General features: G+C 51.1%; 1 long non-coding RNA gene across 2 annotated transcripts in view; it reads right to left on the bottom strand.

Moving 5' to 3' along the window:
* LOC122182520 overlaps window positions 1-22,478 on the bottom strand; it is a 111,392-nt gene that overhangs the window by 5,871 nt on the left and 83,043 nt on the right. For both annotated transcript variants that reach the window (XR_006179843.1, XR_006179842.1), the window contains one exon: window positions 18,711-18,832. This is a non-coding gene — a long non-coding RNA (uncharacterized LOC122182520). The remainder of the gene's footprint in view (window positions 1-18,710; window positions 18,833-22,478) is intronic.

The raw sequence follows: 22,478 nt of genomic DNA on the forward strand, positions 1-22,478 counted from the left end.
ACAGAGCAGAGCCTCTGACATTCCCTGTGCCCCATCTCCCTGCTGCAGCAACAATCCTCCTCCAGCCGTTGTCTGCGCCTGAAGTTTTGTCACTTATTAATGGTATTTAATAACAACCTGACACTCAGCCCTGCGTTTCACTCAGCCCTGTGACAGTGCCTCATGTCCCCAGCCATTTGTGGAGGAGCCCTGCAGAAAAGCCTCCCTGGCTCCTGCTCCCTCTGAGCCTGGCCTGGCATGCAGCACATCTCTTGGACTCAGCACTGGTATTTTGCTGAGCCCAGCATGGAAGCAGAGCACCCTCCTCCCCTCAGCCCACTCCTCCTGTCATTGCTTTGCTGAGAGCACTGTCAGACAAAGTGTGGAAGAACATGTTCTCAGCACGGGCACAGACAGCAAAGGCCCTCAGAGACACTGACCATGACACTGTAACCCCTGCCCTCACGGGGTTTTTCCTAGTCTGGCACTAACAACTCCACATCCAGGCTCAGCTTCTTCTCGCTAGCCCAAAGTGGTGAGAGATCGTGTGCCCAGCACCCACAGGAGGTTCCCTTACTTTATCCAAGGACATAAGCTTGGGGAAGACGAAGAACTCCACCCTTCCTTGCATCTGGGTTTCAGGCTGGGGTAGGTCTGCATCCTGGAAGGGCCACACTGAGTCACCCGGGCATGGCCCCAGCAGAGGGAAGGCTGAGGCAAGTACTGCATAACTCTAATAGCCTTCCTGCACCATCCTACCAGCCTCAGGCAAACAGAGGTGAGAGAGTTTCTGAGCCACGCTGTCTCTGCAGCATTTTCTGATTAGTCCTTAACAAACCTTTCTTCCTTGAAGTCATTTGATTGCATTTTTTAATCTACTTACGCCCCTGGCCTGCAGCAGCAGCAGTAGCAGTGCGTGCCACCCTCAACGTCTGCACAGTGTTTGCTTTATATCAGCCACCCAGCCCCGTTTCTCAGATTCACCCCTGCATGGCTGCACCAGAGCCCCATGGCAGGCTTTGCAAGCAGCTCAGCCCCACACCCTGTCCAGCAGTGGGGCCGTTCTCCTTCTTGGTGCTGCAGGGAGAGCTGGAGAGCAGCGTGTCTCCAGGTCCATGCACCCAGAGCTGTCAGAGCGTCCACACCGTCAGAACCCGAGCAATAGCCACCAAAGCATCTCCTAAGGAGCAGGAGTGTGGTGAGGAAGAAGAGACACGTGAGGTCACCTTAGATGAACAAACTGCCCTGCCTGGTGACCTGCACCTAGGAGGATCTGGCACTGGTGCCTTTGAAGGGGACAGATGGCTGTTCTGAAAGAACAGAGGGGGTGTAGATCTGTGTACAACCAGGAGATTCCTCCTGGCACGAGGCCCTCACAGATGGATGCTCCAGGAAGCAAGCAGATACAGCTTTATCCTGCAGCACAAGCACGGCTTTCTTTTCTTCAAACACACACCTAATCATTTTGAAGATCTCTGCTTCAGAACTATCTTTTTGATAAAACTAATCACAGGCTTAAATTACAGATAAATACCCGATACTAAGAGAACAGTCTGAGAAGGAGGAAAGGGGTAGTTTAACCATGCTCATTTTCCTTGCTTTTCTATAGCACACATCTCGGGCTATTTAACCGTAGAGCTCAGTAAGCTTCATTTTGACAACTCTCCTTTCTTCACAATGTGGCTTCCACCAATGTTTCCCCGGTTCCTTTACCCACTGTGCTTCTGTTGGCTGTATTACTGCAGCAGTTGCTGTATCTCCAGCCCAGAGTGGGAAGCGGGCAGGCAAAGAGCTGCATCAGCACACACAAAGGAAAAAACCCATTGCTGAATAGGCTGGACCCAAAGGCTGGCTGCTCAGCCTGCAGGAGAGCTTCGGCTCTGGGTGCCTTCAGCTCCTGCACGATCCAGGCTCACAAACGCACGCTGCCTTCCTCTGCTCTGTAGGGGAACAATGGCTTTGATCAACAGAAGATTGCTGATTTAATTGTAATGATATTCTAATAAAGCTGGGGAGATTAATTACGGCTCTTTATCAGAGCTGGCCCTTCGCCAAGGGTTCGCAAAATTGTTTTCCTCTGTTTCCTGTCATTTGAATTTAGGAGAAGAAAGAAGGAAGGTGGGTGCCTTTTTTTCTCCAGCAATCAGGATGGTGGCCTTGTGCCCCAGTCACGCTCACAGCTCAGTGCATTCGAGCAGGGGAACGGGGAGGGGGGAGAGTGCAGCAAGAAAGCAAATGGAGAGCGACAGAGCAAACCAATTAGCCATGATGCAGCACAATTACACTCCCAGTCAATAAGTGGCTTGGTGCAGAGAAGTACAAAGGAAGGCGGTGACAGCACACGGAGCAGACATCACTCCACGTGGGGCACATGACACCTCTCCAGGACCGGGGGGGCAAAACACATTTAGTGCTCCCCCAGAAGGGCTCACAGCAGTGGCACCAACACTGAGCAGGATGAAGGAAGCTCTTTCCAGAAAAGCTTTGCAGCCTTGCTTGTCACTCCGCCGCACAAAGCAGGTGTCCAGAGACAGCCAGAGCCCTGCTAAGTGGCCTTGGGGCGCGTGAGGCTCAGACCTTCCTGTTTTCCTTGACAAATTGCTGTTCCTTTCAGGGAAGATTTAGCAGTGCCCAGGCAGGTGAGAGACAGAGCTGCAGAGGGATGATCCAGGCTGAGGACAGCAGATAACCAGGCAGAGCTGCCAGCTCACTCTCCAGGGAGAGGAGGAGATGAGGCCCTTCCTGCAGCGGGTGTACATGGGGTGTGCTGAGGAGAGAGACAGTCTGGGAAGGAAAGGTGCTCCTCATCCAGCAGAAAGAAAGATGAGGATTAAAACAATGTCACTCACTTTCAAGCAGCATTGGAATACTTCCTGTAGACGGTCAGGGCTTGCTGCTGTGAGGACAAATGCCACCATCTCATCCACAGCCTCCAGCTTGCCAAGACACACAGCTGCTCCAGGTGTATTTTCCTGAATGGCTCTGGGAAGATGACACATTGCTGCCGCTCAGGAAGCACGAAGGCAGGGTGGGAGTCTAGATTCAACTGTGTGTTATTATTCCTGTCAAACACAACATCCCCCTACACACACACAGCCCAGAATAGCTGCTTCCAGCTTGCTCTCCATCTCCTGTGCTCTTCCCAAGTCTAACCAAAAGGCACAAGGCTGCGTGACTTTGGACATGGGCAGAACAGCCCTTTGGCAGCAGCCTCAGCAGAAAGGGTGCTGTGACACCGTTGTGGTGCTAAGGGAAAGCAGCTCTGGTGCCACTCCATGCAAAGGTTTGTGCATCAGAGACATCCCTGTGCAGGAGCAGCCCTGTGTGGCCCTGCTTTCCTCGCAGCAGAGGAGCTGGCACGCAGCACAGTGCTTTCTGCTGACCCCTTCCACTGCCAAGTACAAGGCATAACATTCATCTCTGGTTGTTGAAACACAGCCTGAGCTGGGTGGCACACAGCCACGCTGCTGTCTACCATGAAAGTGCCACGGGCCAAGTTTGGCCAGGGTGTGAATGAAAGGGAGAGGATGCATACAGAGCACCCAGATGTATTCGTATGGGCTCAACACTTCATAGAGGCATGGAATACCCTGAGTTAGAAGGGACTCATAAGGGCCATCGAGACCAACCAAAAATTAGACCACAATTTTCCATCAGCATTCAGGGAGCACCAACCTCTGCATATAGCGTGGCCACCTGCTGCCTTTCCAAAGCACCAGAGGTACACTGCTCCTGCTGAAGGACCAGACCAGGACCGCAACATCCACAGGGTGTGAAAACAGAGAGCAAAACAGGGTAAAAATAGGGTCTGTGCTTGTTCCATCACTCTGGTAACAATGTTCATTAGGGTTTTCAATGACCCATCAAACTATCTAGCATCCTAAATGTTTGCCGCAACTAGGAGGAAAAAATGCTGATCAAAACACTTTTCTCCTGGAGTATGACAGAAACTATTATTCATTTAGGCTTTTGTAAAGACTATCGAGTTTGGCAAAATGTTGTTTCAGGGGTAAAATAACTGGGGGAAAAAAAAAAATGTTTCCAAACCATTTGAAAGCCCTGCAGTTTTCAGAAAGGGAAACGCTGATTTTCCCATGTCAGAACAAATTCTTATACCGTAAACACAAACAGAACTAAAGAAGGAAGGGAGCATCTACCAAGAAGGTCCACACTGGGAAGCAAAGTGCTGCACCCACCGCAGGAAGATGAGCCCTTCCAGAAGGATTCTCTTGGCCAAAAGTGATCTCCGGACCTTCAGGTGCTCCTTAGGAAGGACGGGTGCTTCCAGCAGCCTGTGCCCATGCCTGTTCCGGGTCGCAGGGCTGCCAGCACCCCCAGCACCAGATCCCATAAATAAAAGCCTTGCAGCGGGCTCTTGTGTTCATTTCACAGGCGGCTGCTCCGCTGACAGGTTTCGCACGCCGCTACCGTGTCTTGTCAGCTTTATACGCTCAGGCCAACGCCGGCTCACCAGCTCCGATGTATATACATAAAAATAAATGGCTCAGAAACCCCAATAAAGTGACAGATAACATAATGGGAGCTGGCTTCAGAAAATAAGCTTGTTTATGGAACCTCTGTGCCTCCAAACCTGATTTATGCTGCGCGGGCTCCCTGTGAGGGTTCGGGAGGAGGGCTTGCTCCTGCTCACTCCCACGGGTGCAGGGATAGCTGCTGGCTAAGAGCTGCCTTAGGGCTGTGCCCTCAGCCTTCCCGCAGCACTGGGCTGATGCTGCCTTCCTCCAGCCATCCCAGCCTCAGGGAAGGCTCTCTCCACACCAAGCCCTCCTCGTGCCCCTCCTTAGGTTTTCTGCCTGCAAGCTGCAGGGAGCCGTAAAGAGCTGAGGGGCTGGAGCAGGCAGCAGAGCACATAAAGCAAACCAGACAGTGCCTACATGTGGGCTTCAAAGAGGAGAGCTCCTGATGGCATGAGCAGGTTCTTCTCGCAGCCCCTTTGCTCTGGGCTGCAGATGGTCCTTATTCAATCTCTTGCTAGAAGAGCTTCCTTGCAAACAGGGATAATCCTTCATTTGATGTTGGCTCCCTTGGATATTGCTGTTCACAGCAAGCATTGCAATTTGTGTTTATTTTTGCCAAGCCATGTTTATTCTTGAGCCGCTTTGATTGTTACAGCGAAGGCTGGGATGGCTCTTTCAGTCAAAGCGTCTGTTTCCAGGGGGCTAATAATGAGAGACTGTCAATCTGGAGACACAAGGGAAAAAATCGCAGCATCTCCTCTCGTGGCAAACAATCAGCTGCTGCCAGACCTCACGCTTCGTCCGTCTTAATCTCTGATGTGCGTCCTGGAGGTCCTCAGCTCCATCTCGAGTGGACGTGCCAGCAGGATGTCTGCCCCAGCACCTCTTCTGCAGAGCACAGAGGCTCTCAGGGGAAGGCTGATGCCTGCAGGGCGTGTGTGCTGCAAGATGCTGGTGTTCAGACCTAGCCATGCACAGCAGACCCCACGTGGGCCTGCTAGAACAACCGTGCAGTGGCTGGGCACACCAGGGCTCCCAGCCCCCGTTCCCATCTCCAGGCTGTAGTCCCATGAAGATGTTATCCAACCTTGCCTTGTGCTGCCATGTGTCTGGGGCTCAGCTCTAAGGAGAGCTGTGGGGGAAGTTTTCTCTCAAATTAAATAATTAAAATGTTTTTCCCCTTCTAAATAATTCCAATTTTTTTCCCCCCAGCAGACCAGTGGCAATAAATATTTCATACATTCCTTGCTTCACTGCATCCAGCGCATTGCCATTTTAGAAATCATTTCATTGTCTGTGTTTTCCTTCTTTTAATTACAGTCACCCGGCACCAAACATTTCCATAACACCCGATGATGAGGGCAGACAGCCGGCCGTGCTGCTGCAGGTCACATTGATGCACAGAGGCACCAGGTTGACACCCAGCCTGCACATACACTTGTTTCCCTCTGCAATAGCTCCTTTGGTCATCGTGGGCCACAAGATGCCTGCAGAAGGGGAGCTGGCTCCCACCAAGGCCCACCCTGCAGCATCCTTAGTGGCAAGGCCAGCAGCAAGAGCCTGAGCCCCATGGCAGGGCAGGGCAAGCGTGTGCTGAGAGCTCTGCACTCTGTGACTGAAGGACTTCCTGATTCAGGCATCCTATCTATTGTTTAAAAGCCCTCTATGGATTTTTCTTTTTTCTTCTTCCAGGATTTTCTCTAATTACAAGGATAGCCCCATTGCCTCTTAACTGTTCTATGCCCTGACTTCCAGCACAGCAGTACCAATGCCCTCAGTGCCTGCAGGCAGAGCTGGGAACACAGGGCAGCCAGTGAGTGCCCCGTGCTGCTGGCAGCAGTGGGAAAGCTCCAGCTCCATGCTGCCCAGCAGGTCCTACAGCTCCCAGCAAGCTCACAACCACCACGGGCTGGCAGAGAGAGGGTTACCATCTCCTGGAGCCGCCACCGCAGCCAGCCTGGTGAATTAGCAAAAATGAATAGAAATACTGCATGAGGCTAATAAGATCTGAGGGGAGCTCCTCAGACAAGCTGATTTCCAAATTGGACTGACTTTAACCTCACATAAATAAAAATGAATGCTGATAAAATATGGTGGAAAAATCCATAAGGGCAGATGAAGGCACTGATGCGTTTTTATCTCCCTCCTGCACCTGCAGTAGGGTCCAGGGTCCACGTGCTTCCCCAGGGCCCCAGGGCCCTGGCCGTTCTCCAGCTTAGCCCAGGTGGCACAGCAGGACTGCAATGGCAAGAGATGTCCTGGTGTGTCCCTCAGACCCCAGCAAGGCTCAGGGCTGCCCGAGCAGAACAGGCCGAGGTGGAAAGGCTGCCTTCACCCTCTGCTCCAGGTATGCTGGAGCGCACGTGCAAGGGCAGAGGTGCTCACTGGCACCATGTTGTACAAAGCCTGTGCACAGCTGTGTGAGAAGGATGCTTTCTGGTACCCAGACACATCCACACACGGAGTGCCAAATTCAGCTCCAATTCACACCTGCTCCCATGAAACAGGACTGTGGGATAGCCACACATGCCTAGAGCTGGCAGGCATCACCAGCATTAGGCAACTGCTGCTAGAAAGCCCTGCCACAACCAGACACAACCCAAGGAGGCTGTGGATGCCCCATCCCTGCAGGCATTCAAGGCCAGGCTGGATGTGGCTCTGTGCAGCCTGGTCTGCTGGTTGCCAACCTGCACACAGCAGGGGGTTGAAACTAGATGATCATCGTGGTCCTTTTCAACCCAGGCCATTCTATGATTCTATGAAGAACTCCAGGCTTAGCAGAAGCTGGGAAGGAGCAGGAGGAGGAAGCAGGGATGCCTGGCAGACAGGCGGTTCACACAGCTGCGTTTGAGCCATCATCACCAACCGGACAGGTGTCAGCAGTGAAGGAGGAGGGCAGGGTGTGAACAGGACAGGCACTGCTAGCAAGGTGTGAAGGAGGACAGAACTTCTCACAGGGCGTTTCTAGGAGCTCCTCCCCTAGCGTGAGGCCCTGGGGCAGAAGCAGAGCTGCATGCTCCAGTGGGTGACTGACAGCGAGGAACCGCGAGTGGAGGGATGGCGAGGTTAACAGGAAGGGAAGCTGTGAAGGGCCTGAGAGTGAGACAGGTAACTGCTGTTTGCCAGCAGGAACCAGCAGCAGCGAGGAAAGCACGGGTGACACGGGAGAAATGACAGGCAAGGAAAATGAGCCTCGCAGCAGAGCTCGGAACAAGCAGAAGTGGGAGAAGATTGCATTTGTCAAAGCCAAAGAAAAGGATGTTACAGGAACTGAGCCGTGAGATGATGACACTCCAGAGGAGTCTGAGCAGTCCCTTAGCAACCTGGCACACAGGGACGGCAGCATTCGCATGTGATGGAGCCCAAATGTTTATGGGGCAGCAGATTTGTAAGTGAAGGGAAACAGCTGTTTGAGACAGGGATAAATTTGAGCCTGAGGTGAGCAAAGCCTAGGGTGAGAGGCAGTGGCCTCAAGCTGTGATGGGGAGTTTCAGGTGGGATATTAGGAAACTTTTCAGACAGAGAGGTGATGCAGTGGCACGTCTGCCCACAGAGGTGCTGGAATCACCATCCCTGGAGGTGCTGAAGAACCGTGGAGATGTGGCACTGAGGGACGTGGGCAGTGGGCACAGTGGGACGGGTTGCACTAGATGATCTTAGAGGGCTTTTTCAACCTTCAAGATGCTATGATTCAAAGAGGAATGGGTCCAGGGAGCGGGGTAAGCAGCTGACACCGTGTGCCATGTGCTCCTACCAAATAAGACGGTGCACAGTACTGCATCCATACAAAAGACAGCTTTTTGACCTAATTTGGGAGTAAAAGGAACCAACAAACCCAGACCTGGGCACCAAATCTCCAAGGCTTTTGCAGGTTTTTTTTTCAGGCTCAGAGCAAGTTTCTACGAGAGAGGACTTCTCACACCATCCCCTCACTTCTCTCACTGCCCATCGATCTCGGCACTGAAATGTCATCTGCCATTTTCAGGAGGTGCTTTGAGCTGCTTTCAGCCCAGAGCAGTGAATCCAGATTGAATGTGGTAAGCATGGGGAGCAGAAGACTGCAAGCAGGAACCAACTGCACACAACACACGCGGCCTAAAGACCCCTCCAGCCTCAAAGAGCTCACAGCCTGAAGTCCAGACCTTGCGGAGGTCTCGTGAGCTTTACTGGTGGAGCCCTATTGAACTTGGCAGCATGTGAAATTGAGCCCACATGTGAGCCATGCAGGAGGAGGGCTCTGTGCAAAGGGCAGCACGAGGACCCAGTGTGAACTCACTCACCTCCCCAGAGCTTTGCCCCCTTGGAACAGAACCAGCATGATGCAAAACCCCGCAGGCAGGATGTCCTCACAGGTACCATGATGGCTATACCTGAATCGGAGGATGAGGACAAAGGAAGAAGCTTCTGTCCCTGAACATCAGGCTGTTGCTGTGTGTTTGGGCTGCATGCTACCCGCATGCTGCAGGGCTGGGATGTGCAGAAGGGCCCCCAGGGCTTCCCAGCAGCTCCAGCACAGACAGGCAGCCAGATGTCCAGGGCAGAGCAGGACTAAGGTGAGAGAAATTGCTCATACAAGAGACTTCCAACCCCCCTCCCCTCCCAGTGCAGGTTTCATATCAACTCAGAGACACACAGGTCAAAGTCAGATTAATTTCAGGGAGGAGAAAAAAAAAAAAAAAGTGAAAATGAGTATTTCTGACCTGTGTTTTTTTTCCCCTTCTTTTCACTCAGGAAGTGAGCAGGCATGCACAAACAAGAAGCAAAATGAATTGACCCCAACCAAATGAAATAGATTTTCACGGTTTGTTTCTTCCTCAGGGTGTGTGTGAGGGGAAAGGGATCACTGTCAGACTCCCAGAGATATTTTTTAGCTGTTCTACTTCATACACCCCATTGAAAAACTCAATTACACCAAGCCCTAATTGCAACTTTCAGGTATCTCTTCTTTCCCTCGCATGGGAAAGCAGCCATTGCTGCTTTCCTATTGCTTTCTTGAGGGAAGGGGCTGCCCACACCCAGACACCATCCCACACCGATTCCCTATAGCACAACACCGTGGGGAAAGGGTTGTTACAGATGGTGTGCAACTCCATGCATGTGTACAGAAACTGCGCAGGGTGGAAGGAAGAGCAAGAAATAATGAATCCCCCAGCACTCACTAAGTCCAAACAAATAGACTGGAGTGGGAGCCTGATTTGCATTAGTTTGATTGAAGATGTAATTTGCTGCTGAATAAATGTGGTTGCATCCAAATCAAACCTTTAGTCCCTCAGACATTATAACTCTTTCCTTCCTTCCCTGAGGGTTCGCCAACCTTTAAGGCTGACCGAGGATGATGTATTACAAGAAGGAACGGCCTTAAGAGAAGGGCAAGTTTGGAATAGATAGAAGGAAAGACTTCTCACAAGGAAGAAAGGGATCTGAAGCACTCTCCCTGGGAAGGACCCCCGGAACCGACCACGTCTGTGTTCCTGTGCATGAGCTGTGCCCCAGCACAGCTGCAGCTTCCCACCGCGGAGCAGCCCTGGGAGCGACATGCTCACAGCCTCAATTTATGGGAGGGAAATCCATCACGAGGCATGAAAGCCTTTCATCCAGGGCAATTTGCTGCAGGACTTATAACCCAAAGTGCTGGGAGCCAAGAGGCAGGCAGGATTGGCGAGGAGGAGAGCTGCCTGCCTGCACGAGAGGGAGGAGAGCTCCTTGACAGAGGTCTGTCAGGCAGAGGAGGCAATGGCCCCTCCTGGTTGTGATGGAGGGAAGGGGCAGAGCAGGCAGGCATCCCTGGTGCCATTTGTAACCCGGAGCAATCACTCAGAAGTAGGGACCGCAGCGTAGGGAGAGCTGAGGCCAGAGGAAGGGAGAAAGGGAGAGATTGATTATCCCATAAATCAATGGCCGGGCACTGATTACAAAATAAACCACCAGGGCAAAGGTCAAGTGCTGTGTTATATCACCCAGCCCGTCAGATTTATTCCCCGTTCGGGCGGTCGGTTCCCCCCACCATCTATCACGGGGAGCTCAGGCACGTTCTGCCAGACACGGCCAGGCCCAGCCTGCAGGCAGCAGCACGAGGCTGAGATCCAGCAGACACAGCCAGGCAGGGCTGACATCTACCCTGTAGGGCTCACATGTCCCCCAAGGACCCCCACTTCAGGTTGGCCCTGGGTGCTTGTGTCATTTGGTGCTGGGCTCCAGGCGGTGCTGATCCCCCCAAGAGGACTGGCAGCTTCCCAGCAGGACCCCAGGGTTTGCTGCAAGCCACTCCTGCATCAGCAGAGCCCTCCGTGCCCGCTTCAGTGCACTGAGCTCTGCAGCCATACAGGGAGAGCTGTGCAGACCATCTCGTGGCACTCCACTGGAATTCAGCCTACAAAACTTCATTTTTTCCTCTCTTCTCATTCTAACTTTAGATTTTAAACACAGGCAGCAATGAGATGAATTCCTAGCAGCACTGTTCATCTGTTTCCCAGAAGCTGCTTGTCACTGACCGTGAAGAGCTTTTCAGTCTGGGTCCCAAAATATAAAACCCCTAAAATGGGCATTTTTCAGTCCCTCCCATTAATTAACAGAGAACAACGCCGGAGCCTCAGGATGTGTTCGCTGACAGCCTGGGGGCAGCAGGGACATGGCAGGAGAAGGGGGGCTGCCATGGGCAGTGCCCCCTCAGCCAGCACCCACTGCCATGGGGCACAGCACCACGTGGGGCTGTGGATGATGGGTGCCCCATTGGCACAGACCGCTGTTCCGCACCCCTGCAGGATGGCACTCGTGCCAAAATGGTTGCTGTGCTTGGCACCAGCTTGGGAGTTTGTTTTTCTTTCCAGGAGCAGGGAACATTTTGACTCCTATTTTAGCCTGTGTGGCAGCAGGGAGGGGAGGCTGCAGCACATGGTCCAGCCTATCCCACGTGAGCCTCAGGATCACCACCATGCCAAGAGCACCGGCTCCAACAGGGTACCGTGTCTGGGACAACACTGTGACCCAGTCTGATCAGAAAAGCACGAGGAACCACAGCTATTCCATGGATCTCTGCTCCCAGAGGGATGCAGCAAACCCTCAGGAAGTGCACACAGAAGCATCTCCACCTGCGGCTGTACAGGTCTCAGGAGTTCCTTTTCCCATTGTATGGAGTGGCTCCTCAGAGCACAGTGCTCATCTCCAAGCTGGTGCTGCTCTCCCCATCACTGCTTGGTGGGAAGGGGGTGAAGGCAGCCACCCCCACCACCCCCACCTCTCTACAAACAGGGTGACAACACGTTATTCCAGGCACCAACTGCCTTGCTTCTGGAGGCTTCTGCGAATCCCTTGGAGTCAGCAGTAAATCACTTTTAAGGCCTGGCATGTCCGCTCACCTCCCTCAGGGCTCTGGCCTGCACGGACATCCATCACTTCTATCAGTTGGCCCCGCTCCACACTCCTGATAGAGGTAATGAGCCGAGGTCGATGAGAGGCAGCTACCTGTCCTGGCCCTCCCCTCACTCCTCCTGCAGGTTTGGATGTTGACATTTATTCTGGAAGAGGGAAAATGGAGAGGAGCCTCACCAGCTCCTGCAAATGTCAGGACAGGAATGAGATCTTAGCAAACCGTAATATGCTATGCAAATCCTCAGAGGGTGACCATGTGTTGCCAGGGCTCTTTATTCCCCTCCATGGTAATCAAACAGACAAGGATTAAAGAGTAGAGCAGCCACATAACTGCTGGTCCCTCTGCTTTACCATCACCGTGTGGAGACTGTATCTGAACATACGGCCCCAGGGCTCTGTAACAGAGAAACCTTCAGGGTCAGAGGAAGGTTTTGACACAGCAGAAGAAAAAAGTACGAGCAGAGGAGGGTGTTCTCCTAAAGGTGTCAGAGCTTCGCCTGCATCTCCAAAGGTGCACCTCCATCCTTGTGCTGGTGTATGTGCCACGGGCTGTGGCTGTGCACAAGGCATGTGTGCATGCTGCCAGCAGGGAACAGCCCTGCGTGTCTGAAAGCAACAGTGCTGCTTGGAGATGGGATGGGGAGGGACTGTGTGGCACCCAGGTGTGGAGCTCTGTCTCTTTTCTACAACGATGTGCTTACTTAGCTTTTTCCTTCACCTTTTTCCCTCGCATCAGGAAAGCTCCATCACTTTCCTCCCCTGTAATGATGTTGACCTGATTAAAATTTTTATTGGATTCTACAAAATAATTTCATACATACTGTTCCCTGGAGCCCTGCAGGGTGGAAAGAAGGTTGGGAAGAGAGAAAAGGAGAAGAGAGTATATTAAGAATGAGGTGGAGAAGGAAAATATTTTATTTTACTCTGAAATGATTTTTCCTGGATGAATAATAGATTAGAGAGCTCTCTTCTTTAAACAGCACTCTTACAAGTGCCCCTGAAACATGCAGGCATGAAAAAGTCACCACTTGAGCATTTGGGGCCTCCTTCAGCTGAAGGCAGGCACGGCCAGCAGGCTGAGATGGGCAGCCACGCACCACAGCCCCAGCCTGCCGTCCCTGTCCTAGCTGTGAGCAGCAGGATGAGCCCAGCATGCCACAGGATTGCTCACAGACCAGCCTGAGCCTCAGGGATGTTTGAGGCAAATAAAAACATGTGACAAAGGGCTTGGAAGTTGTGATTGCTTTGTGATTTTGGCATTTTTCAGCTGCTTTCCTTGCTACCTATAGGAAAAGTCCCAATGCCTATGTTGCAAGCATAAAAAGCCCTCTGCTGCTTTGTTCTGCTCCCTAGAAAGGAGTCAGGTCTTGGGCAGTGTGAGGAATGGTGCGGGCACGATTTAGTTACCCAATACCATTTTCATGTATTTAAATCAGATGACAACCCTTTGGCCCATGGACTAACTGCTTCCTTTCCCATGAGACACTGCCACTTGAGACGGGCAGCTTTATACCCCAGTCCACAGCACAACAACAAATAACCTTTCAGGGAGCTCAGCATTTGCTTTAGATGTCCTTTCCAGAGCACCCCCACAGGGCTGGCTTGTTTTGAAACGTAGTTTCCCCGGTGGATGTTTATGAAATACATTTTAGTGCTGTGCAGATGCCTCAGCAGATCACCTCCCCCTCTCACAGGGGCAGTAAGTCTGCAAACCAAACCTGGTGCCGGCTGAATTTCGGGTGGGAGCAGGTGGGATCAGGTGAAACCAAGGTGAGGAATAAGGGACATCTCTCACTGGGCACCACTTATGGCTAGCAGCTGAGATTACCTGTAAGCTGTGTGCTCCAGAGGTCATTCTCAAGGTCACACTACTAGAAGTATTAAGGCTGTCTGGGTAACCTTCAATATGTGTTTTGGAATGAGTCTGGGGGGTGAGGGCTGACATCTTGCCAGCACCGTGTTCTCTAACGATTGCTGTTTGACATTTCTCCACAGGTTCTCCTTTTCTTCCTAAGGCAGGCATTCCGGTGAGCTCCAGATCAGAGCTGCTGCTCTGGGAGGGGCCTGCAGCCCCCCCACAGGTTCCCCAAATTGTGCATTTCTCCTGCTTGCCCACTGGGACAGCACTGCTGTTTTATGTGGCATTCTCCACATGACTCTTTTGTTACAGAATGAATTCATAAGTGGCAGCGGTCCCCCAAAACACAGAACCCTACCATCCCACAGTTGAGACTTTGGGATGCTCTGGCCCATCCTTCCTCCTCCTTCCACCTCCCTCTGCAGTACTCAGGCATCCTTCCCTGGGATTTCAAGCTTAATGCACCATTCATCACACCTTCACCTCACCTTTCCATGCTCTGTCCTGTGCAGGCTGCTCCCAAACCAGAGCAGGGATCTGGAGCACACAAAGAGTCTTGCAACAGGAAGGGATCTGCAGTGTAGCAAGCAGCTAATGAATGCTACAGCAGTAAAAGCCCAAGTTCTTGATAGAAATAACTTACAGCATTAAGTTGTGCCCACAGCCCGAGAAATGAAAGGCACCTGCAGCCAGCTACATTGTCCCACACTCAGAGCAAAATGGGCATTTCTTTGACTTTTATTTCTACACTTAAGACAGCAATAAAGAAGAGCAGAGTGAATACAAGGCCTCCCCAAGAGGCTAAGCACAGCAATTCACTGCGCCGCCAAAACTGGAGCTCAACACAACATGGCAGCTGCTGCCACAGCCAGCAATGCCAGCTCTGCGCACAAAGAGGCAGCAGCTCCTACGGCTGCACAGCTGCCTCCATCCCCATCTCCATCCCACTCAGCATCTCGGGAGGTGGACAAGAAATTAGGCACATTTATTTCTCACCGTGATGGGCAATAAAACAACCGACAGGCTCTAACAAAGCCTGCATCTTCCTGGAACTCCCAGCCCCACTTCTCACGTGTGAGCGTCTCCGCAGGGATGTTAAGAACTGATGACCTGTGCCCAGCCAGGATGCCAGTTCCCACCAGCCCTGCTGCCATCAGCCATCTCTCACGAGGAGGCTTTTGGCAGGAAGCAGGAGGCTGCAGTTGCACCGCGTGCCCTCACCACAAGGCACGTGCCAGCATTCACCAAGCAGCGTGGCACTAACTGGGACCTCAGCACAAGGGACGCTGGTGCTGTCACCACCTTGCCCTGGGTAATGAGGGCTTTAATCTCCAGTTTGTCAACCCAGCACCTTGCCAGAGCAAGGACTCGTGTTTATCAAACCCAGCCTGGCAGCAGGGAGGGGGAACATCTGGCACAGCCTCCCTCTTCCCATCAGACATGTGCTCACCATTTTTTGTGGTTTCAACAGCTCTGCAGCTCCAGTCCTTATAATTACAATGAAAAACCTCACAGTCAACCACGGCACCTTGCAGCCAAGATACCGATGTGTTTCCAAATAAAAGCCTCATGGCAAAAATCCTACATTTTTGTGGAGTCTCTGCTTTATTCCCATCCTCCTTAGCACCATTGTATTCACATGGTCTTCAATTATTTACAAGCACACAAAACACTCCAGCCCACTTTCTCCACTAGTATGAATCAGTGAGGTGCCAAACTAAATCAACAGAGTTACAAAGATTTGCTGTGGAGAAGAATCTGGCCTGCTCTCTCTGAAGACTCTCCTTCCCTCCACAGTACGCATGCAAAAGGAAAGGATAAAAACAGCTTTCTTCATTCCCTCAGTTTGCCAGCCACACGCCAGCATGCTAATGCCCACAGAGACCTGCTCCTCACTGCTGACCTACTTTCCATCCGTGTGCCTGCAATGCACTTCTTGTCTTCCCCAGCAGCCCTGCTGCTCAGAGCAGCCATCCCCGCCGTGCCCAAAGCCCCGCAGCAGCACCGGGTGCCACCCCCATGGTCAGGTCCCTGGGTCCTAAAGTAACACCCACTGGCTTCAGACATGGAGGAGGCCCCTGGTTACTCAGCCAGCCCTTGGAATTGATATGGCAGCATCTCCAGTCTGTTTCCCTCAAGGCTTTCCTCTTGGTTTTCATTTGACAGCAGTTGCAGACAGCACGGCCTCCTCCTGCCACAGCCCATCCTCTGCAGCTTGCCACCGCCCGCCATTTTGATTCACCTTGGCCAACAGGATCCCCACTGCACGGATCACAAATCAAAGCCCAATGCAGTGCAATGGGTGTGGGGTGCTCCTCTAAAGCTGTAGGACAATCCTCAGTCAACCAGTGCCTTTTCAGGACTTATTAATGTCCTGAAATGTCCCCACAGACATGATGGCAATCTGAACTTTCCACAAGAGCAGTATGAGAAACCTTTCAGAGACTTTCCAGGGCTTCGTGATCACACCAAATGCTGAACCTGACTTTTGAAAGTAATTTTGTTATTTGCACCTTCACTTAGAATCCAAAAGTAAAGCAGCTCATGAAAACATAATGTGTGTGAAAAGAACAGGTTTGTTCTCTGGAGAGCCTCTTCATACACAGGCTGGGAACCACGTGTGAAACCCAGGGCTGCCGGGCACCTCATTAAAAGACAGAGCTTCCACTTATGTCTGTTACCATCAGCAGTTCACAAACTGGGGCCATTCTGCTCAGAACCAGAAGGTTGGGGAAGTGCAGGAGAGAGATGACGAGCTGGGCTTCACTGCACCAAACCAGCTTACTCATCCTCATGTACCACCCCAGCAAGGAGATGTCACAAGGCCTCCATCATGACTGGAATCATAATATCCATGATTCACATGGAAGACTTTTTTTATACAAAGCACCGAGATAAAAATAAAAGGATGGGGAAAATCTGAAGAAACTTGTTTCATTCCCCACAAGATGGATAAACCAAGATGAATGTAAACAGCTCAACTTGACCCAAATATTTTTTTCGTTGCTGAGTAACCCTGCAAAAATGTTGTTATCTTGGTAGCATCTGTGGAGATTAGGTGGAAGAGAATTTTAAACAAACATTCAACTGTCTGTTGTTTGAGGAATTTCGGCCTGGCCACAGGCTCTCCAGACTGCTGCTTTTCCAACACCCTTGACGCCTTTCAGAAGAGAACAAACAAATTAAGGGAGCAGGAAGCATCCCTAACATTCCCAGCACATTAACATGCTGCTGACACAAAGGTTTACATGAAACATTTGGTTTTACAGCTTTCCAAATTCTTCTGCACCCTAAGAGAAAGATGGGATGGCTCTGCAGGAAATACATGCTCGGGCCATGGCTGCTGCAGGGGGTGGGAGGAGGGGTAGTCACAGCAGATGGCTCTGAGCCATTTTGGGTGGCAGTAGGCATCGCCGAGGGCTTAGACTTACAGCCCACACCGGCTGCCATATGGTGTGGCAGTGGCTCAGCATCACGCAGGACCCAATTTATAGCATCCTCGAGGGCTGTGAGTACCACGCTACCCTCTTACTGCTCTCCATTAGTACAATCACTTGTTTTCCAAGCATCTTCCAGCACCACGCTACCATAATTATCAATTCTTTTTTCTTCAGGTTTCTGCAGGTGGAGGGAGATCTGATAGATCAGATGAGAGAGTCAAGCGTGAGGTTTTAGTCTCTTCATGCTCCGGAGGTCAGGCAGGCCTGTCAGTCCTTCCTTCCCTCCCTCCCAGCAGATAGCACTATCTCAACCACACAGATGCCTTCAGAGATCTCCTTGGACCCTGTTAAGCTGTGCAGCACTTCTGTGTGCACGTCCCAGAGCTGGAAACACACGGCAAGCAAGGCATGGCCTGTGACACAGGGAGCAGGCAGGGTGGGATGACCACAGCTCAGAGAACAGCAGCCCTTCCAGCAACCTCAAACCCAGCTGAAATTCTCCTGGAGTAACCAAGAGAAATGAGAGCAAGGAGGAAAGTCCTGGAGGGCGTGGGATGGACATGGCAGCATCACCGTGCTACCATATGTGCCTGTTACACTGCAGCCACAGCACAATTCCAGTGCTGTGGTGTGATGGCAGGGGATACTGCAGCCATAAGATAGAGCAGTGGGTCCAGTCAAGAGCAGGGCAAAGTGCAGGAAGTTCGGGGTAAGAGATAGGTCTGGAAGAATGATCTTTTGCAGCTCTGGCGCATTCAAAGGTGGATGCGTAGTTCTCAGCTGCTACAGCAACCCCCTCCTCTGCACACAAATGCTGCTTGCTCTGGCTGCTGCATACCTTCCCCTCTATGCTCCTGCCCCACTGTGACCAGTTTGGACAGACAGAAGATCCCAATTCCCTCTGCTCTAGGAGTAGTAGGAACACAGGTATCGCACAGTGAATCCCTCCAAGCTGGGGTGGTTTTTCAGAGTGCTCTGCTTCACTGAGACACAGAAAGAAGGGAGCATGTGGGTAAGGGATACAGTCCGACAGCACTGTGACCCAACAGCCACCAGAGATGGGGAAACTGGAAACCTTCTCTCAAGCCAAGCACAAAGGTCCTTCTGTGCTGGAACAGGGGAGGCTCTCAACTCTGACAGCACATTTTGTGAACTCTGCAGCTCAAAGCTTTGTCTCAGTCGCACACAACTTCATGGGCTGGGCCTTTTGCCTCGAAAGAGCAACGCAGCTGCCTGAGGGTAGCTTGCGCTCAGCTGCTGGAAGGAGCAGGTTGCCCTAAACCACTGATTGAACTCCCAGCTGGGCCCAGCTACCCAACTAAATACAAAATGCCATTTTCTCTTACAGGGCCCTTAAAATATCAGCTCAGTGCCAGCACTACAGCTCCTACCAGGGCTCTGAGTGAGGACAGTCATCCACATCTGTGCTAGGCAACTGCAGCTGCATTTCTTGACTTTATGGAGAAACTGGAGTATTTTTAACATACTGAAAGAAACGGCCATTCAGCATCAGTTATTCAAACTCAGTACAGAGGCTGTGCGTTCTAACCACTCCCATTGCATGTACAGCATCCATTAATGTCCTACCTCTCCTTCCATGGCAGCTTCTAGTCCTGGCCTGCTTTGCTTCCCAGCTCACAGCAGTTGTATTTTAATCCTTCAGTGATGCATCTCCTCAACATGCCCAACAGCCACAGCCAGGGAGCTTCCTGGAGGAAGTAATTACAGAAATTGAGCTCACCCAAGCAATTGAAAAAGCTGGTATCTCAGAGCTCCAATTTTTCTCTCTGCTACACTCGAGACCTGCTTCAGACTGAAATGCACCACTGGCAACAGTCTTTGCTCTTCTCCACTTGCTGCTTGAATCTTCACCAGCGTTGACAGCTCTACAGTGCTGATCCAGAAGCTCCAGTTCACCAAGGATCGACCAGTTCCATAATGAAGCTGTAATGGTTACACCAGTGTAGTGCTGAGCCTAGGAGCGTTTGACCCCGCAGCAGTATTTCCAGCCCTGGGACACAGAGGCTTCTGTCTGATCGCAGCCTGCTAAAAGGCTTTGCCTTCTCTTGCCTTACCTGGCAGCCAACACATCACAGCCAACTCCATAATCCCCCCAAGCAAAGCACGTCTCAGCAGTAACTTAATCTGAACTTGAACTTCAGCTCTCACAGCTAGCTCGAATGAAAATGAAAAGCAACTGATAAAGGAAAATCTACAGAGTGAAGTAGGTGGCGAGGGGACCAGAGGCAGAGCATGCAACTGGAAAGAGCAATGCCACAGCAGATCCAGCAGTGCAAACATTAATTGCTTTTTAATTATTCCGGTGCTTTTCTTCCGCAGTAGTTGGTAATTACAGGAATCCTGCCTGCCCTCCGGTGGCTAAGGAGGAGAGGAAAACCAAGAGAGCGTCAGCAGAGCAGGGCCAGGAACTGAGCCTTCTTTTACCCTTCAGTGGACAGCAGGAAGCTTCAGAGTTTCCAGCTGATACAATTGCAGGATTTGTTTCTGATTAGAGATCTGGGTAGGAAAGAGCACACCCTGCTCAGCCCCAGGCTTGGTTATATTTCTGAGTCTCTAAAGAACAGAATCGCCTTCTTCCTGCCCTGCTGCCCACCACACCCCAGCTTCAGCCACTTCCAGCTCTGGGAAAAGGGCCAGCCTGCTTCTCAGCACATCATCTTCTATCAAAAACCCTTACAACAAAGGTGGTTGTGCACACCTCTGGGCTGTTTGGAAACATGAAGAGCCCAGGTTGGGCACGCACAGCCTGATGAGCATGGCAGCTCTGATGCTGGGTGTCTGGCTGCACAGCCACCACCAGCTATCACTCACCAGTGCTATCTGACAGTACTCCCATGCCCCCCAGCCTCTCCTTGCAATAGCTTGGAGCCAGCATAGGCAGCAGGTGAAACACTCAGACCTTCAGCAGATCTCCTACATGGAAATCTCACCTAGAACTGTGTGAGAACTGACAGATGCATGTTGTGAACAGGCAGATAAGCTGTTGAGAAAGACCTGTGCTTAACTTTCTGGTTTGGATATCTTCTCTTCCATCCACTCTACTCAGACACTTTAGAAACAAATATTCAAAGATATCACGATCAAAGTGAGGAGGAGGGCAAGAGCACAAGAGTTCCATTAATGGGAAATCAGAATTCAGCTATATTCCTTACATAAGACAAAGGTGAGATAAAAGCTCTGCAAGGAAAGCAACATGGGATCACAAGAGCATTGACTTCCTAAACATGTGTAAGGAGAAAACACGTTCATGGTTTTCATAAAAGGGCACCAATTCAGCAGTTTTCTTCTGATAGGTTGATGGGAATTTGAAGCAGCCTCTCCATATCTCCAGTTATTTCCAGATGTTAAAGGTCCCAGGACAGCTTCTGCTCTTTCCCAGCTCAAATACAATCACTCAGACACCTGCCTGGGGAGCAGCCTGCTCTCAGTACAGCAGAACACCCTGTAGCAGGAAGGGAGTAGGACAAGTAGCCAGCAGACCTGAGCATGGTTTGCTGTACAAGGAGAGAAGGCTTCCATCTGCACAGCAATCCCACTGGGGCAGCTCAATGCCGGCACGGACATGTTAGCAGCCCTAAGATTTCAGACTCAATTACTGAGAATGCAAAAGAGGTCTAACAACTGAGACACCAGAGCCTCCTTAGGTGCTCGTAACCCAAAGACCATAAAGAACATTTTTCATCATCCCTGTTGCTCAGGAAGCTCTAAAAAAGAAACAGCCACTAAGGAGCTTGTGACAGTGACTGTGTTCACCAGCAAGTCAGAGCAGCTCTGTTCACACACAACAGCATGATGCAAAACCCAAACTTATTAAATGTGCATACCTTTTTCAGGATGGGGTAACCTCCCTCCTCTCATTTTCACTAAGGCAGGAGGCAACTGCCCAAGCATCAAACACTCCTGGCCTCAAGGCCCCAGCTTGAGGTGTGAGGAGAGTTCCCTCTGCCCCAGCTTTGGAGTCTGCATGCTGCACTACTAGCCAGGTGCTGACCCTAAGACTCCTCACTGAAGATGCTAAACACTGGTGATCCCAACGCAGCCACAGGAGCCCAATAAGCAAACAGTCTTAGCCAAGTCTCCTCCAAGTTGGTGAGGAACTGGTGCTGATTCCATAAAGCTATTTTTGCTGGCATCGTTGTTACAGCGCCAGAAAGCAGCTCATGTATTCAGTGGGAGCTCACAGGACAGAGACTATGGAAATTGCATCTCATCCTGTCTTTCTACCCAAGCCCCTTAATGGGAGAAAAAAAGCACCAGCCTTTCTAAAACAGGAGAAAATAACTTGTGCTACAGGAGCAGAGAGAGGCTCACCATCCACTTGCTCAACAGCCAACAGCTCTGAACAGAGGTGGGAAGATTTGGGAGCCCACAAGGAGATAGCCAGGCATGTTGTGAGCAAGGGGGGACTGAAACCCAGGCTTCCACATGGCTGGACCAAACCTTCCCATGGAAGAGCAAAAGGCAAGAGCAAAAGCAAAAAACCCTGAAGCTGCAGCAGCACTGTATCCACAACCACTGTGCTATCTGGCCACTAGGGTGTGACAAAACCATATCAAGGATACACAGATAACCACACCGTCACCATTTTGGTGCTAAGAAGCAACAAGCAATTTGGGAACCAGGAGTGAGAAAGGCTTCAGTGGCAATGGTCAACACACACCTCGTGTATCTGCACACAGGAAGCTCGTGTTCCTTTGCACGCTGCTCTGTTCCCAAGGAACCAACTCCAAGCCCTCAAAAAAAAATCAATGAGATAACAAGGAGATGAGTTGCAGCCAATATGGATTTGTCAAGAGCAAGTCACATCAAGCCAATCTACCTTCCTCCTATAACAGGGTAACAGGCCTTCGGCACAGACAGCACTACCTGTCAAACATCTCAGCTTCAGAAAGGCTTTTGACACTGTCCTGCGTGCTGTTCCCATAAGGTAGGGAAATACGGTCTTAAGAGAAACTGTGACAGGACAGGTATGAAACTGCTCAGATAACCACGTGAAGAGGGCAGGCATCAGCAGCCTCATCTGCCACAAAGGAAGGACTTGCTGATTTAAGGATTTTGCAGGGGTCTGTCATATCTCTGCTCTGTTGAAGGCTTTTGCTACTGACCTGGATGATGGAGCAAAACCCAAACTTATTAAATGTGCAAGCGACGTGAAGGTGGGAAGAAGTTCAGGTACTTTCAGAAGACAAGATTAGACTGATGACATTTTGGTAGCTTGAGACAGCCTGAACTTCATCCTCTCTTCAGGCAGATACAGGGCCATGATTTTTTTTTTCTCAGGCAGGAATTATCAGCCTGTCTAAGAACAAGAAAACAAGTTTTCAGGGACTACTG

The sequence above is a fragment of the Lagopus leucura genome, unplaced genomic scaffold, assembly GCF_019238085.1.
Source record: "Lagopus leucura isolate 7727_CA_CO unplaced genomic scaffold, USGS_WTPT01 Super-Scaffold_100015, whole genome shotgun sequence".
Lineage (NCBI taxonomy): Eukaryota > Metazoa > Chordata > Aves > Galliformes > Phasianidae > Lagopus > Lagopus leucura.